Source organism: Pinus tabuliformis, chromosome 2_1, assembly GCF_031772625.1.
Source record: "Pinus tabuliformis cultivar Carrire ecotype Pingquan chromosome 2_1, CPIR1, whole genome shotgun sequence".
NCBI classification, from domain to species: domain Eukaryota; kingdom Viridiplantae; phylum Streptophyta; class Pinopsida; order Pinales; family Pinaceae; genus Pinus; species Pinus tabuliformis.
In genome coordinates this window covers 883841418-883863718 of record NC_142299.1, presented here as the reverse complement: position 1 = coordinate 883863718, position 22301 = coordinate 883841418, and positions in this window count along the sequence as shown.

Below are 22301 nucleotides of genomic sequence, written 5' to 3'. Positions count from 1 at the left end.
TAAACCCTCTTACAAGGACTGCTCATTAATTGAGTAATCGAATGCTTCAATTATAACCATGAACCATGAATTCATAAAGCATTCTTCACAGTTGCGAAAATCAAACACACCTGCAGAAATTGAAATTCACACTTGCATAAATGTAAACACACCCTACATGCCCTGATCCATAAGAGGTCAATCCTGTTATGATATCTCGAATGCGATGCGTAGGCTGTTCTCCACGTCTTACCGCCTTAACACCTCGGAGTTAGGAACATGTCTAAACACACTTGCATGAAAAATCAAACTAAACTTCAATCCATCGTGCCTCCCCGGCAACGATGCCAAAATTTTGGGTGAAACTATGTTCGTTTAATTCTATTGTAGTACTTACCCAACTATTTAATTTGTCAATCTGAGGTCCGTAGACTTACGAGACACATGCACTATATATGCAAGATTGAAGTGGAACTAATCTAATCTAATCTACTCTACTGAAATCAAGTTAATCTAGGAATGCATTGAAACACTAACTAGGAAAGCAGGAAAAGCATAAAGGAAAAGCAATACAACAAGTGAATAATTGAATGAAAAACAACATATGTGAGCTCACAACAACAAAGTTATGTCAAATTATATTACAAGAACCAAATTACAAATCATGAAAGCATAACAATAAAAGATGAAAACTTAAGAATTCCTTTCCATTATTCCTTCTTCAAAATGAAGAGAGAGCACTCTGTTATATACACAAGGAAGATAACCTTCTCATAATTACATATCCAATATTCTCTCAAGCACTCTCAACTAATTTCCCATTATTACAAGATATGATCCCACAAATCTCTCAAGCATTTTTAACTACTTTCCCATTATTACAAAATATGATCCATTTGAATCATCCATAAATCTCTCACATATCTTGGATAAGATATGCCAACCAAATCCTCCATGCTTTTCTCCTTAGGAATTGGATAAGATATGCCAACCAAATCCTCCATGCTTTTCTCCTTAGGAATTGGATAAGATATGCCAACCAAATCCTCCATGATTTTCTCCCTAGGAATAGGCTTGCATAATTATCTCCTTAACATGGTGGAGGAGATATGGATAAGTCTCTTGGAATTAATTCCCCACATATTTCCTACACATCACAAAACTCACATATTCTTGAGATATATATATAAATATGTACATTTTCTAATAATTAATCATAAATTCACTTATAATACAAAAATGAATAAAATGGAAAATAAGAAGGTGAAACCCAAAAGTATGTATGAAAATGATATGATAAAAGGTTAATGGGATGATGAAATGTAAGGAATAGTGAAGAAAAAGGTGGATGAAAATATGACATTTATGAGTCCCAACAGGGCCCGAAGTGAAGGCTATAAAGTTTAAATGATTAGTGTCAAGTATGAGTTGGTTTATAGTCAGTTTGGTTGAGAGTGAATGTTCCGTTGTATCGAGTCATGTTTCATTTTGTTTTTTGGGTTTTGACTGTATTTCCCAATGGATGAGGCACTTGGTCTATGGTGTTCTTGACACCTCCAAGGAGCTGCCATCCCCAATAAGGCCAATGTTAGTGTCAGTATCTGCATACTTTTATCAGGGATCAAAATTCACTTTTTGCATATGCATTTTAGGAGTCCCATACTGAAAATTTTACATCATTCCATTAGGTCATGATATACTGATCCAATGATGGTTGTTTTCTCTTCAGAAAATCTTTCCCTCATAGACTGTACTTGCTAATCCTTCTTCAGATTGTCTTCAGTCAGGGTTTCATAATTAATCTACAGTTCATTTCATTAGGTCATAGGGCATGATTTCATTAGGTCTATGGTTTCATCACCAAGGTCAAGAAACTGATTTCAAAGTGTAAATAAAGGTCAGCAAGGGTATGAGAATGATCAATAAATCAAGCACGATGGCTTGAAATTCATAGCTACTGAAATTATTATCTTTTAACCTAATGTAATTTTCACCTCAAAAACATGTTTTTGAGGTGAAAACGAAGTATTTTAGTTTATTTGTATTTCATATGTAATTTTAAGTTCCTATATGTAATAATGGATCTCAGTTGTATCAAAATATTTCTCCTTCCTGCAAGACACACCAACACTGCAAAAATCAAGTTAAGTTGAGCATTTGTCCGCCTGCAAAAAGAAAAAGAAGAAAAAGCATTAAAATAGAGTTTAAAAGGTGAAAGTGATAAAAGGCAAAAAAAATTAGAAAAAGGAGTTTGAGGAGCTAAATATTAAAGTCAAGGGCCTATAAATATCTTCTTGCACTCATTATCTTTTCATTTACCTCTTACCACTAATTGAGCAAACCAGAACAGCATTTTGGATGATTTGAAGTCAAAATCAGTGAAAATAGTGAAGGTGTTGCGTGTTGTCTTCAGGCGCTACACAGTCCTCAGGTGTTGCACATTCCCTTCAGGGACTGCGCACTCCCTTCATGCACTGCACACTTGGCCAATTTTTCATACCCTCACTCTTCAAGCTTTCACAATGTCTCCTAGGCCCTAAAACAAGTAAGTATTGCTAGTTCCCTCTCATTAAGGTTATTTCCTTCATGCTTGAAGAATGAAAACCACATGGTGTTAGTCTCTCACTCCAAACCTTAAGCATTTCTCCTAAACCCTAGTTTTACAATCAAAATTCCCATTTCCCCAAAAAGCACCTAATCTACACCCTATATTCTCCCTCAGAAGTTTCTATCCCTACCCCATCAGATCCTCATTTACTCTCATCTACCCTTCCCTTCCTTTTTTCCTCCCTACACCCTTGCATTCCCATACCATCTACCTAAGGTTTCATTTCAAAAACACCATGGTTGATGAGGAATACAGACCACACAGTGAAGAAGAGGGATCAGACAGAGAGGGAAACCTAAAGCAGATAAGACGACATAAAGGAGGGAATATTCACAGATTTGAGCCCATAGATCTTAAAGAGCTTCTAGCCTCTCCCATGACAGTGACATCCTTCAAATGGTTAGGGTGTTTTGAGTTTTGTGAACAGGTCCAAGTAGTCCAGTACTACCCTGAGTTGACGAATATTTCTATAATGGGGATTCAAGATAATCAAGTCCCTCTTGCAGGCATAACCTTCACATTGTCTGCTGCCACCATATTAGTTGCCACCGAGATTCTAGAAGCTGGGGAAATATGGTTCAAGCAGGGTGAAATAGAAGCACATTCCTATGAACCATACATCAAACCTAGATACAAACATGAAAGAAAGTTCTATTTTCCTTTCTCATACCTCCTTGATAGATATGCCCCTATGATGAAGATTATAATGAAGTATTTTTCATGTGAGAGAAGATTTTCTAGGGTCTACTCCTACCATATCAGGTTACTCATGCATTTCACTAGGGTTAAAATGCTCAATATACCCTACTATCTTTTCAGGAGTGTGGAGAAAATGGCTTAAATTGCCTAAAAGAGAGAACACAAAGATAAAATGAAAAGCCTATTCCATCATGCCCTCATAAAGATCATAGTTCTTTATCACCTTAAAGAACTTAACATTGCATGGATTACATTTATAGCCAACCCCATTTTCACTCATGCTTCCACTCAGAATGCTCAAAACATGCCATCATCATCACATTCACCCTCACCTCCATTATCACCACTCCATGAACCTGTTCTTTCATCTGACAGAAAAGGGGACAGTGGCAAAGGAAAAAGTGATCAGGGTCAAAGCAACAAGCCAGGAAGGGTTAATTTAGGTACTTTGGTGCACAGTTATTAGAGAGGAAACAGGCAAGTGTTTGCCCCACAGATTGTGGGAGGGGCCTTGATCTCTTCATCAGCAAAGCAGGTACAAAAAGGAAAGGAAAAAATGGTTGAAACATAAATGCAAAAACAGGAAGAAGACCCCCATGAAACTGAGCAAGATTTTAACTTAGTGGACCTAGTTGAGGAAGATGAAAAGGAAAAAATCAAAATGATATTCAAAGAGAAAGAAGCATTGATAGATAAGTTGTGGATGAATCTACAAAGAGCAAAATACATTATATCTTATTATGAACAAGAAAATAGGAAAATCGAGACCAAGCATGAGCTTATGGAAGTTCAGCACATCAAAGCTAAATGGGAAGCTGCAAAGACTAAGGTCCAACTTGAGGAAGCCTATGGTGACAATGGTGAGCCCATGGAGGAAGAAATTCCCAGGAGGAGGCCTAGGACTAGAGGCCTAGAGCAAGCTTTGAAGCTTGAAAGAGAAAAGGAAGCTCAACTTGCCAGCCAACTCACCTTGAATGAACAGTTTGGCATAATGATGAATGAGAACATGGAATATTGGCTTGAGAGGGCGAACACTCATCTGGAGGACCTGTTAGCTAAAGCCAATAGAAACACAAAATTTAAGATAAAAATGGCCAAATACTATGCCATGAGGGACAAAATTGCTAGAGCCAAGCTCAAAAGGGCTCAAGCAAGAATTGAAGCCTTAACTCATCAAGAAGAGAAGGCCAAGCTTGACCTATTGGTGGAGGCTTCACTACAGGCTTAGTCACCTTCAACATCAGCCATCATAGCCATTTTTTAGGAGCCTTTACTTATTTCTTATTTTCTAGTTGTTCCTGTCATTTTCAAGAATTTATTCTATCAGTCCACTAGTCAAACGCACAACGCCTAGGGCACTACGCACTTTTTTGGGGCACTTTTTGGAGAAATGGCCACCACCATTAGATTTAGAAGGCCATGTACATTAAAAAAAACCATGTTTCTAGGTGTGAAAGTCAAATTTACTAGGTGAAAAGGCCAAAAAACCACCTAAAATTCATGTTTCTGCCTGTTTTTTGAGCCTGGCATTGCGCGTTTGAGTAGTCTTGGGAGATTGCAGTTTTGGAAGGGCAAATCAAGCTCAAATTGGAAAATAAGGGCAGTTTTGGAAACTAGACAGGATGAGGTTTCCAATGAGATATCATGAGACAAATTTGGAGATCATGAAGGCAATCAAAAATTATCTTGAAGTTGGCGCTGCATACTTCCTTCAGGTGCTGCGCATTTGACACTGGCGCTGCTTACTTGACAGGCTACCTATTTTTTCACTGTTTCTTTCAGAAATTGCTTTTAACCTATGGGATCTTGATATTTTCACTGAGGTAATGTAAAATAATGATGTAATTAAAGTGTATTTATGTTACCTAGGGTAGATACATTAGATGAAAAGGTTAAATGAGATGAATGAATCAGTGTGCTTCATACTAGGAATGTTTTAGTTTCAGCATCCTAGTCTTCAACTGTCAGCTCAAATTTTTGTGCAACTGATTCCTCCTCTCATGGATTCGACCCCTGAGGCTAGGATTTGTTGTTTTGAATCCTATATTATGTATTTTTTGAGTCATTGTGTGGGTTGGACTCATTTGGATGCTCAGAGCTTGATTGTACATCATTGTATGTAGTTTGGCAAGGAGATTAATAAGATTTGCAACTATTTTTATGGGATCCTTGTTGTATGAAGTTTTAGTATAGTTTCTTCTTTTGTGATCATTTTTTTACATGTTTTAGGTATGCCATCATTTCATTTCATTGCTTCTAGTTGAATGTTTTCAAGTTTGATAGGTAGAATCCATTGTATTAGTGCTCTGCCTTGGGAAATTAGTCAAAATTTCATGTTTTCTACTGTTTAAGAAGGATCCATGATTGTCACATGCCCTTCTTAGCTCCTCATCAGTCTTAAACACCTCACGTCATCAAGCCTAAAGTGCTAAAGCCTATGCCTACGTTGCCCCTTAGAACACCCTGCATTTCTGACCTAATTTCCCAGACCTAAACTGCCCAGCTCCTCCTAATCCGGAAAAACACCAATAAATTCAATCAAAACCTTTTGAGCTACTATACCTAGCATAAAATCCTTTACCTGATCCAGCCATCTTGACTGAGATCCTTAAGGAGAGAACCCTCTCCCAGCCTAGTAGGGCTAGCTACTAGGCCAAGCTTGGTTTGTGGTTACCCTGGAATTGCCTCCCTTCAGCCCGAGGTCAATCTAGGATTTGACACAACCATCAACGAGTGTGGAAGTGTCTCAAATTATTTCCATGTACCCAGATAGTGTGATGTTAAACCGTAAATATCAAAGCTTGTAAAACAACTGTCATTGGATGTGCTGATGGGAAAATAGTAAGTTGAACAATAGTCATCAGAGATAGAATCATGATCAGGTGGGCTGATTAGAGCATCAAATTCCTAGTTTGTAATTACCAAATATAAATTAATTTGAACATTTTCACAAGTGATCTACATAATAGAGACATATTCCTTACATGATGAGTGTAACAAACCATCTTCTTGTAATTGGTAACACACTACACTAGCATCATAATCATTGAAAGAAATGAAAAGTAATTCTAGTAAAACAAACACATAAAACTAGTCAAGGTGAAAAAGGTGAAGAAGAATTTGGTTCATCAAAAAATCCATGCATTCATTGTCACTCAAGAGGATTTTAGGTGCGATGAAGAAAAACATTAGCATCATAATATTTACAAGAAGGATCGGGAGTTGATTGTTTTCATAAGAATATGATAGGTGTGACTCTTTTGGCCAAATATAATCTTTAGAATAATCAACTTCACAGTTCCATGATTCTATGAGAGGTACACATTCCAAACTGATTTTGATACAAGATTATTGCATGAAGATGAATCATATGAAGTAGAAAATTGAATATGATAAGAAAAAAAATCTCGAAAGTTATAGCGATTATGTCCGGAATACCAAACATATTTCAAAATAAAATTACATCGAGTGAAACCATGAAAAGAGAAGGATTGTGTGATAGAAACCAAACATGACTTAGTTTGGGGGGCTTACCAGAGTCATGAGATCCTGACATAACCATCAACAAAAGTTAAAGTGCCTCGACTCCCTAGAAAGTCCTGAAACTTTCAAGGATTGTAAAATTGAATTTTGAAGATTGAACCACATCATGTATGGTGTGAGGATAACTTCTTTCACTAATTTCAGTGAGATCATTATTAGTCGAATGGAAACCATCTCTATCACTGATTTGAGTAGATTTTACAACTTTGAAAACCAGATTACTCAAGCCAAAAGATTCTTCTGATCGCAAATCTAGAGTTTTATGAATCAAAGAAATTTCAAGAGTAAGTTGATTTGAAGAGTTGTCTTCATGCAAAACAAGAGATAATATAGAAAGGATACTCAATGATCTAATTATTTTCTCTTTCACCATGGAAAATCTCATTAACTTGTGTCAATTGAGAATTGCACTCATCTGATGAAGAAATTGAAGAGCGTGGAATATCTTAATCACATGTAGATACATCACAAACAACAGAGCACAAGGGATACTGAGATGAACAAGAAGTTTGAAAAATAACATCTTCTTTGACCAGATAAAATTTTAAATCTTTCAAATTAAAATCTTCATGAGAAATAAAAAGATCAACTGATGCACTTGGGCATTTGCCATCGCTTACATTAAATTATCACCATCATAATGATTATTTCCCAAGGCTATGAGTCTAAACAAACTGATTTAATTTTATTCATTGACGTGATTGATGGATTCAATATCGGCAAAGGATGAGGAAACACCATATTCACATGGAGGAATTTGAAAAAGAGAAGAAATATTGAAATAACCTTCACTTTTCTTATCCTTTACCCGTACATTGTGACTACCTTGTACCCGATCGCATTTTGAACCAACAACTTGAAAACCAAGAGAGAGTGAATAACTAGTTGGTGGAGAAGATTGATCAAGCGGATCATAGTACTAAGATTTATGTCATGTAGATGATACAGGAAAAAAAATCCAACTCAAATTGAAGACTAAAGTTATGAGTGTTAATGACATCTTGAGGAATGAAAAGATTAGCCTTCACCACAGGCTCCATGAACCGCTATGGGATTTCCTCCATGGGATATGGGTCATGAAAAGTGGAGGGAGGATGAGAAGATGGATTAGGAATCTAATGTGTAGATTTCCCAATTTTATTATCGTCAAAAGGAGGCACCCTCATTGTAACTCGAAAATAGGAGGACAAGGAACATAAGGGATAGCAGGTTCCTCCTATGAAATTAGAGGTGTCTCACGATTTATAAGAGATGGGGAAGAAGAAACATCAGGTGGTTTGGATCTACCATGCAAAGAGATATGAGCCAAAAACTCAAACTTTTGTTTGAATAAATTCCAATCCGTATATTCTTCAGAAAATTCATAAAAATATGAAGGAATTGATTAGAGAAATCCTCAATTGATTCATCAGGCTCCATTTTAAGCTGATTGATTCACTTATAAACATATTAGTAATCATACCTATCAAATCCTAAATGAATCTCGTCGATGATATGGTTAAGAAAATAAATGGAAGCAAGTAGTAGAGTGTGACACCATCAACTAAGTCGACCATCAAGGGTGAGGTAGAAAAAAATACAAGCCACATCTTCACAATCAATTTCATAGTATTCATAGAACTTAAGAAAAATATATGCATGCTCAGTAATGGATGTATCACCCTTGAATTGAGACAATTCATGAAGAGATTCATCAAGGATTGAAAGCTCACTAGGGGCTACGTTAGAAAAACACCCTGGGAGTATGATTTGAGGATGATCCATTTATGATAAGAGATTCATAACAGATTTAATGGAATCGACTTGTCATCTCTACCTCCTTCTAGTTCCATTGTTGATGGTGCTGGAAATCCGTCAACCAAGGGGTCTTCCCAATGTGAAGTCCCAATTAGACCTCACAACGTTTGGAATAGAATCCCCATCTGGAGTATCGAATCGATTGCCATGTGTTGTTGTATATTTTCCTTGGCTACAAAGTTCAACACAATAGAGTAATACATAGGTATCTTTAGATCAACAAGTGAGTATGCCTTGTGAAATGTTCAACTACGAAAAGTATCACCTTCTACCGAAAGGGGAGAGAAAAGTGGGACCTTCAAAGAAAAGTAATAATACTAATCTAGAAATGGCACAGGAGCACATACAAAAGAATGAATCGTTGATCAACTAGAAAAATAGTTCACAAGGAAGAAACGATTGTTAAAGAAAATACAACAAACAAATTTTATAAAAGATAAGTACCAAAGCCACCGAAAATAGTTCAATTTCCATAGTATCGATGAGAAAAAACATACATCAAAAACATTCAAAGAATAATCTTATAATATTAAAGACATATCCATGAAAGTGTGTCAGCTCAATGAGCTTTTGAATTAAGTAAAATTTCCAAGATACATCAAGACAATGAACACCACTAGCCCCAATAGTTGAGCATTAGAGTAGTGACTTGCTCCTCCAAAACAACTATTTTTCTCCCTAATTCCTAGTAGGAGGAGCCAAGGTGAAAAATTCCTTTGCATGTACAATGAGGGTGTATATATAAAAAAAGGGGTGATCATTCGCCTGCCATGTAACTCTTGGACTACCCTCATGACTATTTGACATCTCTATGACCTTTCAACTCCCACATGACTTTTCACATTACACGGATGGCTCTTTGAATTCCACTTTACATTAGATTTTCCAATATATAATTGACATAATCCACAAATGATGTTGCACATGATGACTCATGACATGACATGAAACTGATGACATGGATTTCATGATGACATGGCAATGTCAAGCCACTCTTTGTTACTGCTTTGTCTTCAATAAGAGATGTGCAATTCTTCATCTTCATGACAGATATGCTTTGTGCATCATATCATCCCTCCTAAGGGTTGTGAATCAGATGGAGGCTTCATGTGGTCCTAATCTTTCATCTTCTATTGTAATCTAGCATTCCTTGGTCTTCTCGCTTGATGATCATCTTATCTCTTTAGCTCTGTATGTGTCTTCTAGCATGGTCCTACTCTCCTTTTACTCCATTATCATCATGTCATGATAAGACAATGTACCTGCAACTGAAAACCACTCATGATAAGCCAACATCAATTTGAAAAACTCCAAACCTAACATATTTCATGAACTCACCTATTAAGGCTAGAAATGGTGTCTAGATAAGGGTATTGCACAGTTCCAGAGGCCAAGGTCCAGGACTGAGGCTTGAGACTGTGTAATGTACAGTTCAAGATGGCTAGGTTCAAGAGATTGTGCGGTCGAGGGAATTAAGAGATCAAGGCAAAGGCTTGAGGCTTGAAGATGCCCATTATGTAGTTCTGGAAGGACAAAGGCCAAGGCATTGCATATTTTATGGACTCAAGGACCTAGTCTGGAGGCTTGAGCCTTGAGACTATGCAATGCATAGTTGAGGGAGGCCTCGGTAGAGGGATTGCACAGTTGAGGGACTCAAAGGCTCATACTGGAGGTTTAAACCTTGATTTTACCCATTGCGCAGTTTTTGGAGGCAAGGGGACCAAGTGATTATGAAATTGGACAGTTTTAGAGCCCAAAACTAAGGTTTGAGGACTGAGGTTGCACAATGAAAAATTTAGGCTGGGCTGGGGAGACAGATTGCGCAGTTCTAGAGCTTAGGGGCTAGGCTTGAGCACTGGGATTGCGTAATGTGTAGTTATGGAAGGTAGAGTATATGCATTGTGCAGTGCCAACGAACAAGGGTGCTACTTGAGGGATGAGACTACGTAATGCATAGTTTAGGCTGGGTAGAATGAGGCTGATTAGCACGAACGAGGAGTTTTCCTAGTTCGAATAAGCGTTGGATCAATGAGCTAAAGATGAGTAAAAGAGATACTCTAATCATGACCCCAAACTTATATCACTTGACAATACAACAACAAAGACTTGGAACATATGAACAACCTACCTTCCTCAATGCAACCACTTTGTGACACCTCCAACCAAGTGCGACACTAAAGATACACTTTGTGACGACAGTTATGACACTTGTTCAAAAATGCTTAAAACTTTGGGAATGAGTGTGATACATGTTTACATGATAAGAATACCTCATTATCACAAATGTTACCCCTTGAGACAAACCAAAATTGTACTTTACACTTTGAGCGACACTTCCCATGCTAGAAGACAACACATGTGATATGGAAAGAAAAGTGCAAATGACATTTGCGATATGCAAACAATGGTGAGAGAGAAACATGCTAGAGCGAAGATAATTTGATAAATACACCAATTAAAGTGAAAGCAAGAAAACGAGACAATGGAAAACATGAAAACAACACTCATGAAAACAAAGGTGTGCAAAAGTGACAGTTTAAAAAAATCTCCAAAATAGAAGTACTTACGGAGCCGAAAGTGAGAGCTTCTCAATGAACATGCGCACTAACTGTTGACATGGGTTGAGCATAACATAGACACTATCTTGATGGACTACGCTAGGCCTATTAAATCTTGCGCAAAAATAATGCACACATGAATTCATTATGGACTTAACATGTGTGAGCAGGTGAATTCGACACTTGTAATCCAAAAGGGAGCCCAAAATCTTAACAAAACATCACCTACCAAGGAGTGACTATGGAACGACCGATCATAAGATCCACAGTAGGCTCCAAAATTTGAGTGTAGGAAAACTGTTGGAGGGTGTTGTCACAATGAAAACACTGAGCAAGGAGGTTCAATTTATCATGGCTTCTTGTCATTATTCTAGTAGCTCTCAGTAGGATCTTTCCAGCCTTTAGGATTTCTTTCTTCTCTCAGGTAGCATGCTTTGTTTTCCTCTACTTATTGGCCTTCTTTCTGCTCTTTGAAGTCTACACAATCTCTTCATCTTCATCAATAATAATTGTCTCCTTTAGCTTAGGGTTTGTTTTTTCTTTTAAACCCAATCTCAGTTTGTTTGTAGGGTGAGTGTGAGGATTTCTGGAGTAAACCCTAGGTTCAATTTCAGTTTCTTCATCCCTTGTTTCTATCTTTTGTTTTCCTTTTTTACTTTGTGTTTCTCTCTATTTTGCCTCCTCTTCCTCTAACATCAGTTTATGATGTATTTTTGTTCTCCTTTCATAAACCCTGTTTCTTTCACAAGGTTTTCATCATGCTTTTCAATAGGGATGTGGCTAGGCTCTCCCTTTGTTTCCTAAGCTAGGGGTTGAGTAGAAACTTTATTTTTGCCTCTCCTTGGTCTTCTAGGTGCAAGTTGTGCTAGGTTTGTTTGTCTCAACTGCTCCACTTGCTTTTTTAGCTCATGAGTATATAACAATTTGATTAGGACGTGATGAAAAATTTCATGAGATTGTAGCTCAGGTCTAGTTCTTGCCTTGGTGCACATCTTTAGCAAACTTTAGTGAAGAAAATATGGCAAATTCATTTTACTAAACCCTTCTATATGACATAAAAATCTCATATGATACAGATAGACTTTAGAATACCTACCTTCATAGGAGAAGAAAAGCTGCATCATTCTGAGGGCATCAGACCATTTAGGATTCAACATATTTTAGAGGGCTTCAACATTCCAGTTTTGATTCTGACATTCCTCCTTCACTAACAAATTCAAGTCCACATTTTGCAATCTCTGTTTCTTAAACCATCTCTCGCTCTCGATTGGAAAACCGACAACTTCTGCAATAGATTCTTTGCGACTAGGAACTTCAAGGTTCTATTTCTTTTTGTGTTTCCATCAAATGATTACATGAAATCATGGCACCAACTCAGGTTGTGCCCATCGAAGTTCTGAAACATTGGTTCCCATCTTTCGTTTCTAAACAATGTTAACATCTCTAGATACACTTCAAAATACATCCCATCAGGTTCAAATCGTTTCACATGACCTAATCAACCCATATTAAAAATATTTTGATGTTGCAAACACCTTTCCCAACATTTAATTACCCTCACCATACGTTGCAAACTGCTCAAGAATATTCCTATAGACTGTAAACAAAATTCTAGGTTTGATGGAAATTACAATATTAGGGTAAACAAGGAAAATTAAGGTTTGATTTTAAAAATTTATCTTGGGCTTGAAAATGATGTTAGTTGTAACATCATGGATGAAAAGGGGTAGGTATTTGTGAAAAAACACTTGGGTGCTTGAAAAAATGAAGTTGGCAGCTCGAAAACCTAAAATTTAAATTTTTCGATGAGTGCTATGAAAACATTTCGTAGTGCTAGTTGTAGGTTTGTGATAGGTTAATTATGCTGTGAAAAAATTAGGATAATCTTAGGGTTTGGTGAGAATACTTGATTAGACATGCCCCTAGGCTTAGGTAGAAATTTACATAATTTTTTTTATAAGGCCCTTTACATAATCATGACTTTGCAAAATGAACTAATAAATATTTCCTTTGGACCATTAGGGAATGGCGCAAACCTGATGCTAACAAATTCATGTTAAACCTTGATCAATCAAATGTCCAAAGAGATAAAATCTCTCAAGGTGAAAACCTATCTTAATTTTTTTCACTCTAAAAGAGGTTTGAATTTTGAGAGATTTAATCCATCTCGGTGCTTGAACGATATTGGGTTAACATGGATCTATGTCGGTTGCATGAGTCCAATATGATGGAGATGTTTTCCCATAATGTTACATTTAAAAATAATAAAATAATACTTGTATTAATAATGAAAAAATATTTCAATATCAACTTATTTCAATGTCAATTATCAAGAAAATACTTTGATGTCAACTTAATTTTACATGATCTTTATTATAATACCTTTACAACCTAGTATGGGGTAGCTGTTGTCTGGTAACATGACATTTAAAATTAATAAGATAATACTTACATTAATAATGAAAAATATATTTCTTTTTTCTTATTTTTTAGGTAAGTGAGTCTTGAGATGAATGATACACCTAACCTGTGGCTTGAGTAACTGCGACCCAAGGATATATAAGTCGTAAAAATCACCCAGGAATAGCGCTCAACCTGGGCCACACCATCCCTTAGCATGACTAGATTTTTTCCCACGTAGATTCAAACCAGTCACCTTTTCACCACAAAGTGTCTTAACATAGCACCCTGTCACCATCTATTCTATGCTCCATGGGAGAAAAATATATTTCATTATCATCTATAAATATTAATAAAGAAACATTATTTCAATGTCAACCATAAATAAAATACTTTAATGTCCACCTAATTTTAGGTCATCTTTATATTGAGAGAATTAAAGTAATTGATACTAAAGCATTTCCTACTTTATTTATAATTTCTTTCTACTTTTAGTATGAGGGAGATATGTAAGTCCTCAACTAATCAATATAGACTTGACACTGGCATTTTAAATTAATATAAATACTACACCACACTATGAAGGAAATGTGTAATTTATTCCATGCTCAACATACTTTTTCCACACGTTATTTCAAAAAAAAAATAACAAAAAATGTTAGCAATGTTCATATTAAGTAACATAAGTTTATACTGACTTTAAATAGCGAGATAAAATATTTAAAAATCAAATTTATTTTATTTTCATTTTTAGGAATATGTGTAATTCCTTCACATTTATAGATATTTTAATGTCCACTTTAAATAATATATTTGAACATCTAACTTATTTAACATATTTCGATATCAACTTTGACTGATGCTTAGGTAGTTTTTTTTAGGTTTGTGGCAAAGTTTTCTTCTTGGCTTTGTGGTGATGATGTCAAATCTCTACACCCTTCATTGTTGTCAAGTCACAAGGCTTTATCCCTCTAAAGACTTAATACATCCTCTCTACAAGATGAAACAAAATATTGGAGGTTGCATGATGGATTAAATTCCAAATAGATGCTAGATCGATGGTGGTTCGGAAGAGCTCTATGACTTCGAGCTTAGTTCCCTCCCCCCCCGGTGGAAGAATATTTTGGTGGTAATCTGAATATTGATGGATATTTGACTCTTTTCTAGGCATAGTTTCTCCTAGCTTCTTTGACACATCCCCTCACGTGTGGAAGGTGGAAAGCGACACCTCTTGTGGTAAACACATGGATCCCTCACATTGTCACATGAGTACCTTGGATTTTTCTCTTCCTTCCCCTCTAATAATATGGCTTCCTATCCCTCCCAACACTCATCTCCAACATTCAACATTGTTGAGAATACTCATCCTTTTGACAACTACCCACCCCAACAAGAAGGAATCACTTATACATTCAGATAGGATGTGAAACAATTAGTCTAATTGTTAGGAAGGACATTCCCCTCTCATGAGTGATGGATTATGATGACAAAATCTTGGTGTGAATTTTTTGGGTTATAGTATTCTTAGTCTTAGCTTTGAAGCAATGGGTTACCTTTTCTTGGAAACCACTATTATATTATATCCTATTGGTCCATCTCCTGGCTCATGGATGGTTGGTGTTTGTGTTCAATATGAAGATGGAAAACACTCATATTTTGGCGAATAATTGGAGTTTGGGGAAGGATGATCTACTTCTAAATCATTGGACAATTTCCTTTGACCCTAATAAGGACCTTTTTGAGAGTTTAAGGGTATTGGCAATTCTATCTAGATTTCCTCTACAATTTTGGAGTTTATAAAGTTTTATTTCCATTGGTAACAAGTTGTGCTCCTTTGCTGGAGCGAAGGATGGATGGTAGAAATAAGAGGATCACCAAATGGTATGGACTCAAGTAGATAAAACCCTTCATTTAGGGCTATTAGCATAGGTGAAGCTTCTTATGGAGGGGGTGTATGGCCTTAGAGGTTCAATCATTGGAAATTTCCATTCATATGTCATTGATGCCATAAAACATGTCACCTAATTAAGGATTGTTAGAAGTTCACATAATTAAGCTTTCCCTTAAGCAACTTCTATAAGTTCACCTCTTGGATTTCATTATGATCCAAGAGACTAGGTGTGAAGGCTCCAAAGCCCATGAAATCTTCAAAATCATACAAAAGGGTTGGACCTAATATCAATTGATATTGTTGGAAATATAGATCACTATTGGGGGTGGGGGCGGGGGGGTTGTTGGGGGGTGAATTAGTAGTGATGTCGCTTACAAATTTATTTCTAATTAATTAAACCTTTAAACACGAACAATTAGAAACACATAAGGAGATATCATAGCATTAAAGCATAAACAAAAAAACATAAAAATAATAAACACATGAGACACCAATGATTTCTGGTAGAAACTCGAAAGGGACAAAAACCACATGTTGTTGTTGTGTTGAGTCTCATTCTCCTATTATTATATAATCAAATATTTTACATATTTTAGTTAGCCTCCACCAGCTAGGAAGTCTCTACTCACATGAATTTGCAAGTCACCATCTGCTAGAAACCACCACTCCCAATAAGCCTCACCTAGCTTGGGATACTACTCCCAACATACTATTTTTCTGACAACCACCAACAAGGAGAAACCACCCTTTTATTATTCAACCACTATTGAATGGAGGCCCCAACCTCCTCAAACTCCTGAAGCCATTTTTTCATTGATTTTCAAACTGGACTCCAAGGAGTAATACATAGCTCAACAACAACACATCAGTCCTCTACAAAATGATAAATCTGTCTAAGAAAAAACTATGCATACAACAAAATATTATGATAAGTGCATTCAAAAGTACCATACGCCAAATGATATTCAGTCATTCCTTACTGCATCTCCTCACTCTCTGCATAATATGTTTGCTGAAACATGCTTCCACTACCTTCTTCAACTCCTACAAACTTCTTCATATTTTCTACATAATCTGTTCCTCATAGCTCCCACACTCTACTCATCCCTCATAGTTACTCAACCAATCAAACAATCAACCTCAAATCCTCAAAAAAATATCCAATATATAATTTACTAGAATGATTAAAGCAATAATTGCAATCAAGGTAATGAACAATTAATCATCTTTTTTCACATGCTCTTAATTGATCTGGTATTTTTGATATTTCTCCTCCTTGACCTAATCCTCCATGATATTCATTGAATGAGAGATCTTATCAACTTGAACCCTCTTCTATATAACTTTACTGGACTCTTTAACCAATTACCAAGTGTAATTACCATAGGAAATTCCCTTGGAAATGACTGGAATGTGCATAGAATCTGGGAGAAACCATTGAAAGAGTGTAACACTCTTACTCCTTTTGGGAGTTGCATTATAACACACCTTAAGAGACTGATAACTAGAATTATAACATATATTTTCCTAACGTTACCTATGTTACCCCTTCCAAACCCCCTTTCTTCCATCTAATTTGCTTCAGGACATCTAGAATGTGTCCAACTCTCTCTAGAATTTGTCCATCATCTATAAGAACTTGTTTAAGCATCAAGGCATCAAAATAAGATTCTACCTTTCTAGGTATCTTTTTATCCTTCTGCAACTCTACCATCAATCACCAAGAGTATGATATTATCCAGGTTGATATCATCGGAAGACAAATAGTGATAAGTACACGTTGACATCAATGCCAACACTACAATGCAAATATGCTCCTCCTTTGGCATTAACTTCAACCTCAAGCTAATCTCCATAGCCTAAAGTTGATCTGATATCCATACTCTCTCCATAACATTCATTATTTCTCCCCCTTTGACATCAATGGAAAGGGAAATACCAATAATGAATAACAATGCCAACAATGTGAGGGTTGAGAGAAGTAATCCCCTATCATGCTCAACACCATGCTCACTTAAAATCTGATAGAAAATGGCCTTTTGATAAGAACAAATGTTTGTCCTACAAGATAAACATGTGAAACAATGAACTCAAATGCCAACCATGTCTCTATCCAATACCATGCATCCTCTCATGTTGAACATGCTCCCCCTAAGAATGTAATGGGGCTACAATCATACTCTCTTTGATGTTGTAGTAACACTTCTACTTCTATGCAATAAGCCTCATTTCCAAGTGCAAGAGACTACTCCTCATGGATTAGGACTTCAATTGACTTTGAGAAATGATATACAATGAAGTGCAATACAAATACAAGGCTTCATGGAGAAAATACATGGTTGTTATAAGTACATAAGACTAATATATGACTCCTCTATAAGCATACCTATCACCAACCAATGACTCTATGGACCCAAGTTTACATCATTCACCCAATGTAATAGGGCTATATCAATGATATACAAGACAAGACATGACTTTGAAACCTAATAGCCCATACATAGCTAAATTTGACAACTTTTACAATACATGCTAGACATCATGGGTCTCTCCATGAACAATTCTCCAAAAGATGAGAAAATAATGATGTGTGGATTTCATAAATGCACGCAAGTGTGCTCTCCTCTATGCATGATCAATACAATGATATGCATCAAATACATGGCATCCATGAGCAATGATATGTGATCTATGAAACAACAAAAATAAGAGTACAATACATGGCATATGATAGTACATGGCTACTCTCAACATCTAAATCATAAGCAAGGAACTCAATAGCAAATAAAGATGAACAACAACATATTGAATACGACTATTATATGATATTTATGATTGCGGACAAAAGTATCTTCCCTATGTCGGCGGCTAACCTAGAACAACAGAGAGATAAGTAACACAATGCTTTTCCTTAAAGTAAATAGATGACGGAGTGAGTCCTACTAGGAATCCTTCGCACAATTTGCTCCTTCTTTAGTTTTGAAGCTCTAATTCGAGCTCTGATTGCCAAAATTAGAACTTGCAAAGTCAGATAACACAAGCCAAGAAACTACGATATATATGTCGTATGATCTAACTACTTCACTCAATAGATCAACATGGTATTGAAATAACTAAAATAACAACATCACATAGAGGAAATAAATGAATTCTTTGCATTAATATAAATGGAAGGAGATTACAACCATAAGTAGCAACTGATCTTGTAGAAGAGCTCCTCCAATTTATTGACTTGTCCTTTCCTTTTCACAATATGAACCTCCAATCACCCTAAATGCATGAGATGATAACCACTGACTACAGCAGCATAAGGGCATAAACACTCTCCAAAATCCAGCCCCCAACCACATAAAAGGCTGGGAATATATAGAGAAGTAAGGTAAGTTGGGAGTTCTTATCCAATTATCAATCTAGGGTAGGAGATCCACCTTTGATGGAGGGATAAGATCAAAGGATAAGCGGTGAAAACTCCAATGTAGGGAAGGATAGGATCCGAATGTTGTATCCAAGGTAAGTAGTTGAAACAACTTCTGGAAACTCCAAGAAGGGGAAGCTTCTGGAATCCCTATCATTCTACTGAATTTCTAAAACGAACATAGGTGCAAAGGGGAGAAACTTGCTAGTGACCAACACAAGCCATAGTGGAGCAACTTGCTGGTGAATGCACCCCAGTAGGCCTATAGGGAGCGTTGGTCCTCAAACTGGCTCAAATGATGCAGTTTAGGGCCGAAATTATGCGAAATGAAAGGTACGTGCTATGGGCTTTGTGTAAGATGGTCACAAGGGGAAATAGGATGTTGATTGATCCCATTAGGAGGCTCACTGATCGGATGTGACAAAAATGACCTATAACAAAATGCCCCCTAAAATGCAAAGTCAGAGATGATGATTGATGATTGAAGTGCTTACCTTGTGACAATTAGGGATCAAGGACAACCAACGAGCTTCATCTGTTACAATACATTTACAACATGACATATTTTTTGTTAAGGGAGACATACCCATACTCAGCTCATAAGCTAACATAACATATATAGTGATCAAAAGACACGTCCATAGATGCAACTGGTGGACCCATGACTAGATGACTGTCTATATGATCATGGCCATCATACACTGTGATCTTTGTATAATCCTAAAATTGCAGCCCGAATGGCAGAAACTAGATTTGGGGTCTTCTATCTCATTCACACGACTAGCCAATGTACGAGTCTAACTATGTGAATAAATGAGCTAGAGTCAAATATGGTAGACACCATATGATTATCAGCCAATGATGTAAGTCATTAACAGACACGAAAAAAAACCACTGATGATGTTAATGGCTCTCAAGGTACTATAGTACAAGCCATATGGTGTGAATGAATGAGTTGATGTCAAACACCACACATAATATTTTGGTCGAAGGCCATTGATGTAAACGTGTCACTAAGAGTGAGGAAACTTGTCATTAATGTATGAAAGAACCAAGGTACCAAGGGGTGTTTCTAATTCAAATTCTTGGATGATGCACTACTGTCGACAGGAAGTGACCCATTGCATGAGGGCCTTGATATATCCCCATCAATGACAAGAAACGGGTATCATAATTGAGATAGAATTATCAGAATGATGCTAACATGGAACCTAACCAGGAAAGGAAGACATGCAATGAAGGCTCTATAAACGGTATAATAACCAAAAGACAAGCAAATTATCCAACCCAACAACCACGAAGATGAAGTGGAAGAGTGTTGTGTTCAAGAGCGACTCGCTACCATTAGAAAAATGGAATCCCTTGTTTTCCCAATTTCCCCAACCATACTGTTGGGCATGGAATCCCCTCGAGGCCTGTTTTGGGGCTTAAAACCCAAGTTTTGACCCAGTATTGCTGTAAAGACTCTGTGAATTATGGGCGCAGAGTGCGAAATGTATGATAGAGTCACAGGGTTGTCTGCCCTAGTCTTTTAATATAATGTTAGCCTACCCATGGTCTACAGACCATGGGATTGTATAAATAGAGCAAGGCTCTAAGTGTAAAAGAGAACCAAAGAAGGAAGTAGAAGCAAAGAGCAAGAGTCTAAGTGTCTAAGTGTCTAAGTGTGTCTTAGGTCATAGAGTAGGAGAAGGCTCTGTAGCTGAGTGCGCAGAGGCCTAGTAGTTTGCAGCTGAGTGCGCGGACCCCTGTAGCTGAGTGCATAGGGCAGAGTTGAGTCTGTAACCAGACAAGAGATTAATAAAGAAAGGTTTTGTTACCAATTCGTGTATCTATTCTTGGATTAGTGTATGGTTAATGTAAATCACAAATATATTGTTTATTTACTACGTGCACATGTATGAATGGTTTATATTGCTAAGTATAACTTAACGCATACAAATAAGCTAAGTTAATCAACTAACAGTGGGATACTAGTAAAGACTTGGGTAATAATAACATTCGGCCCTCGAGTAGGGTTGTGTGAAGGCAACATCTCAGACTGCAAGGTACGAGTAAGTGCGCATAGCGACGTGCATGCAAGGTTGAATGGCATACCACTTGAAATCATAAAACATCTTAAGGGTGCAGAAACCTAGTTCTAGCGCCTTCCCATACTACTTTGGGTGAGACCTCAGTCTGTGCTCCCTGGACTATTGCCGAAAGGGCCAGTAATACCATGATTTTTTTGGCTAAATCACCTTTGAACCTGGGTCATGCCCCAACATGCCAACAAATGGTTCCATTGCCAGGACCGGGATCTGCATAAGAGATGTTTGATGTCATTTCAATGGAATCCGACAAAGAAAGAAATTGAAGAGTGGCTAGACAGAAAAATTCACAAGTTCGCGGTGCGGAAAAATAGGAATTCACGAGTATCAAAGGAAGAGTGGTTAGAGAACTACTTATATACGAAAATCTATGAAATTTTCTTTGTGTCCTTCCCCTCTAAGTTATATGAGTGGATTGCAAAGTTAGCAGACAATCAAGGAAGGTGTAGGCTTGACAAACCTATTGTGGACTCTAGAGTTGGTGCGCAGACTAGAAGCATTAGAAGATAAGATTGTGTGCACTATGGACCATTGGCTCGACTGAATTATAGGAGGGTTTATCACCAAGTTCACGGTAGACACTTCAGTCAGCTACAGAAAGGTGAAATGACACTTCCTTAAAGGACCGCGAGGTAAGTACGTTAAATCTTTGAACACTTGGATTAAGATGATATTGTGTGAAAAGTGGGTTATGTGAATCAATTAATGTTTGGGGCTACACGAAGTGGGAGTATCTATAGAAGCGAAGGTAGTGCAGAGATAGAAACAAGCCCCTTGATTTCACCTCGAAGAGAAAGCGAGGAAGAGCTCATGAAAGTTTCACCAAGAAGTATGATTAGTCTGATAAGGTAGCAAATTCTGTGAATACCACCCCCACCTACACCACCTATTTCACCATCTTCACCCTCATCTCCACCCACACCACCTTCGCCACCACCACAATTCAATATGGCGAGCGCAATAAAGTTGCAGGTATTCAAAGGAGTAGGGAACAAAGATCCGAACCAATTTTGGTTCATGGTAAAGGCTGTATGGGAAGCACAAGGAGTCACAGATGATAATATCAAGAAGGAAACACTAGTTATCACCTTGCAGGATCACACACTAATGTGGTACATCAAGCATTCCAACAACAATCCAAATACAAGGATCGCGGATATCCAAGCTGTGCTAAACAGGGAATTTAGCAGAACAAAATCAGAGACACAATCGATTATTGGGTTTAAGGAAATCATGATGCTTCCAGGTGAGATCCCCTGGGAGCTAGATCAGAGACTAAAGGGTATGATTCGTGAAGCCAATAGGACCCTAACAGATGGGC